The sequence below is a fragment of the Budorcas taxicolor genome, chromosome 23 (assembly GCF_023091745.1).
Source record: "Budorcas taxicolor isolate Tak-1 chromosome 23, Takin1.1, whole genome shotgun sequence".
NCBI lineage: Eukaryota > Metazoa > Chordata > Mammalia > Artiodactyla > Bovidae > Budorcas > Budorcas taxicolor.
Window position 1 is genome coordinate 33,144,037 of NC_068932.1, and position 5,652 is coordinate 33,149,688.

The 5,652-nt window shown below is 45.7% G+C and overlaps 1 non-coding gene across 1 annotated transcript; it reads right to left on the reverse strand.

Annotated features, from left to right (window-relative positions):
• Positions 1–3,891: 3,891 nt before the first annotated feature.
• On the reverse strand, positions 3,892–3,963 carry TRNAW-CCA (transfer RNA tryptophan (anticodon CCA)). Its single transcript has one exon. It is a non-coding gene; the product is annotated as a tRNA-Trp (tRNA).
• Positions 3,964–5,652: the final 1,689 nt, after the last annotated feature.

Genomic DNA, 5,652 nt, shown 5'->3' on the forward strand with positions numbered 1-5,652 from the left:
CCCTGTCTCATTGTCTTTGGTCCTGGCCATTTGGCTTGCTTTGATCAATGGCTATGAGCAGAAGCGACAGTGTTCTGGTTCTGAGTAGAGACCTTAAAAGGTATCACAAGTTTCTACTTGTCTCTTCGCACTTTCGCTCTCCACCGTAAGGCCCTGAGGCTCTTTTCACCAAGGTTGCTGAATGAGAAGACCCAAGTTGCTGAGTTAAGCTAATGGCAGCAAAACCCAACAGAACTCAGCAGAGCCACAGTTAATCCACAGCATTCAGTGTTTCTGAGCAAAATAAGTGTTGTTTGAGTCACTGAGATGCTGAGGGTGTTTGTTCCTGCAGCGAAAGCAGATACATATGATCCATGTAACTCATAAATTTGTATAATTCTGATCAAGTGAATAAATACTCTTTTCCAAATGGGAAGGTGTTAAGTTAGAATTATGCAGACACTATCCTGATTCCTCACCCTATTTGTTCTTATAAAAAGGGCAAAAACATGTTAAAGACCTTTTACAGGCTTAAAATATATTCTTGTTATGGAATTTTGGACAACTCTGTAAACTCTGGGAATTTAGCATGGATGGCTCAAAGATTTCAGTGTTGAAGGAATAAAGACAGTCTATCAAGCTATCAAGCTATGAAAGACTCCCCAAGCAGCATCTTGAATTGAGTCACCCTGGTGTCAAAGCATCATGTGACTCAGGATGATCTTCATAGGGAAGCCTTTACTTCCTCTTGGGCTTCCTTATTCCTCTTTCAGCTGGTGTTTGTACTTCACAAAAAGGAAAAGAATTTGAGGTCTCTCTTTTTAACTGTGTCAACAAATTCCAAAGGACTTCTTCAATTAAAAATAAAATTTGAGAAAGCACAACCCTAGCCTAAATCACTCGGGTAACTTTTGTTTTCTGGAAATGATAGAACGCCTTACATTTCATTCATTTTTTCCTATTCTTTCTTCCAATTCTTTGCTTAGTTTGGACTGGGAAACTAAACTAGTCATTTTCAGTTCTGATTCCGAGGCCCAATTCCTCCATAATTGAGTTTAAGTTTCCAGCTCTGTGGGAGGATATAAAATTATTTTGGCTATTATAATGTGGGTTGAGCTTTTTAAAAATAAGAACATAAGTTCTGAGCAATAAAAGGCTCAAATTCACAAATGAAGTGACCTTGCACAAACAATCCTGATGCTGGATCTTACACAACCCATCTGGATATTTTAAGAGCAGGGCAGAACCAATGAGTGTTCATGTAAAAGGTTAGAGAACTAGGTTAAAGAAAAAAAGGTATCCTTCTCATCAATGTGACTCATCCACAGACACACACACACACACACCCGCACCCCCCAGGACTAGCAAAATGACTCAGACTTTTAAGTAGGTGACAATGCTTATACAAAAATATGACCTAGCGGTTTACATCAGGGCTCCCCAGTTGGCTGGTTGTCAGCCTTTTGATTCTCCTGTGCCCCTGAGGAATTTGGGGTATTTTGGTAAGGTATTTTGGGCTTTTGCACAGAAGGCTCCAAAGGACCCTGCTGACAGTTCACCAGTAACCCTCTGAAGGGCCAGATTCCAACCTTTTCACTCACAAAAACTGTGGTTAAAAGAGTTGATGGAAACTTCTGATTAGACTACCAGAAGACATCAAGCCCCAAGGTCATATTTACTAGCCTGTTTGGAATCAGTGTCCACCTTGAGCTGAGGTCGGCTCCAGGAGCCCAGCCAGATTCCCAGACCCTGTGGCCATGCCCTTTGCCTTGGTTCCTTCTATCTGGAAACCAGAGGCATTGGTTTGCAGAAAGGGGCCATCAGGAAGCTGAGATTTCATATCAGCTTTGCACAGGTCAGCTTGGGTCACTTCAGGCTGATTTCTTTGGGGTTCATGTTCTTCATCAGCTGAATGGGGAGGATCCTATCTGCCTCCTTTTGCTAGGCTACAGTCACAAACAGTAGGATCATGTGCTTGGAGCCCTTGGCATGCTAGGGAACACAAAGGCACACTCAGAATTTCAGCTCTTATGTTATTGATGAGAGGCCCTGCGGTTGGGCATGCTGATGGCTTTCAGTCAATTTCTGTGTCTGTATCAATGTGCTCAGAGGGCTTATGGGTAGAAGAAAATAAAACAGGGATCAGGTTTGGAGGACACACGCATGCCCACAGTGTGTTCCCTGAAAAGGACAATTTGCCACCGTGCTCCCGGTGGCCTGCTCCACACTGCAGGCCCTGCTTGAGACCTTGGAACATGCTCAGTTCCCATCATGGGCTCTTTTCCCTCCTCTTGAATGCTGCAGACCCAATTCCTGAGTTCTTCCTGTCTCTCTCCTTTGGCCGCAGCCTGTCATCTATCCGAGGAGGAATCCCAGCTCGCTCCCTCGCACTGGCTGAGTGTAAAGGAAGTGTCTCCCGAATCAGACTATGTCATGTTTCCCTACACTTAACCCTGGCTGGGCAGTCAGAAGAAGCACGATTTCTAATCCAAAGACCACAAGGAATAATCTCTGAGAAGGGTTTTGTAAAGGCGCAGGGAGGGGATCAGTTAAGACACACTACCAACACTATAGGGCTTCCCTGGAGACTCAGTGGTAAAGAACCCACCTGCAATGTGGGAGACCTGGGTTTGATCCCTGGGTTGGGAAGATCCCCTGGAGAAGGGAAAGGCTACCCACTCCAGTATTCTGGCCTGGAGAATTCCATGGACTGTATAGTCCATGGGGTCATAAGAGTTGGACACGATTGAGAGACTTTCACTGAAATTCTCATATCATTTTTTTAGGCATAATTTCTTTGATCCTCTGACAGCTCTGTGAGATAGTCACATCTTTCAATCATTGAACAAGTACTGGCTGAAAGCTCTGTCTAGGGTGACTGAGGGGGTTCCCAGGACATGGGGTTTTTACTTTTAAAGCTAAGGCTGTCTCAGGCAAATGGGATGAGTTGATCGCCCTTCTGCCATTCCATGTCTCAGACCTGCACCCATCCTCCGCCCTAAAATGAGTAGGATAAAAGCAGTCCCAGTGCACATGGCACCTACATGCTGGTGATTTTCGCGCATTTGATTTTCTGCTGCATACTGACTATGCTGTTGCAATCTCAAGTTCAGAAACTGTTAAATTCGTATCTCCATTCTTTAGATTTCTGATTCATTCATTACACTCAGAGCTAGTCCCTGCGTAAGAAAAGATAAAATGGTAAATTAGGTATTGTCTGGCTTTTGAAGAGCTGATAGGTCTGGTGCTCATGAGGTTGAAGGGACATTAGGAAAACAATGACCTACTTGGGTCTTGGGTCAAGTCTTTACAGTATCCCACTTCACCCCTACCTTTGCTTTCTCTTTTAATTCCTCTGCTACCGCCTGCCCATCTCCCCATGCATCCTCCACCTCCTTTTCTGCCATTTTTTTCTTCCCACTCTGACCTAACTGTCTTCCATGTCTGCAATTATCACCTCTCTACAGAGCCATGTATTAAAATCATGGTTAAAAGAACTAGATTAACTGAATGCCAGTTATATATATGGGCCTCCCTGGTGGCTCAGTGGTAAAGAACTTGCCTGACAATGCAGGAGACATGGGTTTGATCCCTGGGTTGAAAAGATTCCCCTGGAGAAGGAAATGGCAACCCACTCCAGTATTCTTGCCTGGGAAATCTTATGGACAGAGGAGTCTTGCAGCCTACAGTCCACTGGATCGCAAAGAGTTGGACATGACTTAGTGACTCAACGCCAACAAATTATGTATATTCAGTGAGAAACATTCTGATCTCAAATAGGTAAGGTGAAATCGCTCAGTCGTGTCCGACTCTTTGCAACCCTGTGGACTGTAATCTACTAGGCTTCTCCGTCCATGGGATTCTCCAAGCAAGAATACTGGAGTGGATTGCCATTTCCTTCTCCAGGGGATCGTCCCAACCCAGGGATCGAACCTGGGTCTCCTGCATTGGAAGCAGACGCTTTAACCTCTGAGCCACCAGGGAATCTCAGATAGATCTCCCAGGAAAATTCCTCCTGCAGGGGTACTGTGTTGACTGAAGAGAGAAGAGTTTCCGTCTGGTTGTCAAGGCTGTCATCTAATTGCATTTTTGGGCCAGATGAGCTTAGGGTGAGTTTGGGGGGCAGAAGCCAGAGTCCACTGTGTCACAAGGCTCTCTCTAAAAGTCAATCCCTTTTCCGATGCATTTCAGAACAGCCAGGAACCTTGCTAATCGAATAGTGTCCCATTATGCGACCAGATCAGGCACTTCCAGGAAGTACAAAGTAACCTGATTTGTGTTGAAATGTCAGCCCAAGCTCTTCTGGTATGAGCGTTAGCATTTTCTTTGGCTGTTGTCAATGGTGTGGTTGCTTAACTTTAAAAGCTATCTAAGGCATTTGGCGTGGATCCTCATCTACTCGAAGAAGCACGACTCTCAGCTCATTGTTTTTCTCAGGAGTCATGCTTTCTGGTTTTTCTCTGGCATAGTTGGATGGGTGTTTTGAGGGGGTGGATTGATCACTCCTAAAGTACATGTAAAGCCTCATAGAAAGAATGATCTTTGTCACCCTTCGCTTAGGGTGGGGTGGTTGTCTTCCATAAAAAACTGGGTCCAGTTGTTTTGGCTCTTCATTCATTCATTCTTCCATAAACATCAATGGAGGCCTTACTATGTGCCAGGCATCCTTCTAAATGCAGGGAAGACAGCAAGGAACAAGTCATTCTGAGGAGGTGACATTCGAGTGGAGATCCAAGTGATATGAAGGTGCCAGACACACAAGGATCTGGGTGCGGAATGTTCCAGGGAGAGGGAACAGCCAGCACAAGCCCCTAAGGGGACAAAGAGCTTGGCTGTCTGAGGATCAAAGAGAAGGAGAGTGTGGCTGGAACACAGCAAGCATGGAGGGGACATGGTATGTAATGATGAGGTCCAGAGAGACAGACAGGAACTAGATGACTTGGGGAGTTTATCCTAGGGACAATGACGAGGCACTAAAGATGCCCGAACAGAATGAAGGGCCTCTCCGAATTATTAAAGGATCACTCTGGTTACCTTATGGAAGAATGGGTTGTAGGGCAACAAAGGTAGATCAATGAAGAGAAATACTATAAAAGTCCAGGTGAGAAATGATGGTGGTTTGGATCCGTGGCAGCAGAGCAGGAGATCAGTTGATAGACACAAGATATCTTTGGGATATCAGTTGCTGATGGGGGGAAGGCAACGGCACCCCACTCCAGCACTCTTGCCTGGAAAGTCCCATGGACAGAGCAGCCTGGTAGGCTGCAGTCCATGGGGTCACTAGGAGTTGGACGCGACTGAGCGGCTTCCCTTTCACTTTTCACTTTCATACATTGGAGAAGGAAATGGCAACCCACTCCAGTGTTCTTGCCTGGAGAATCCCAGGGAGGGGGGAGCCTGGTGGGCTGCTGTCTGTGGGGTCGCACAGAGTCGGACACGACTGAAGTAACTTAGCAGTAGCAGTTGCTGATGGATCATATTTTGGGTGTATGCTCGGAGAAGAGGAAAGGGAAAAATCAAGACCGAGTCTCAGGTTTTCAGCTTGAACAGAGCGGTGAATGGCATTGCCATCCACAGAGATTCGGAGGGCCACAGAGAACCTGCTGTGTGCATCATGTCTCTGGGCACTGCTGCTACCTTCGTATGCTGCTTTTCCTGGCCAATGATACGTGA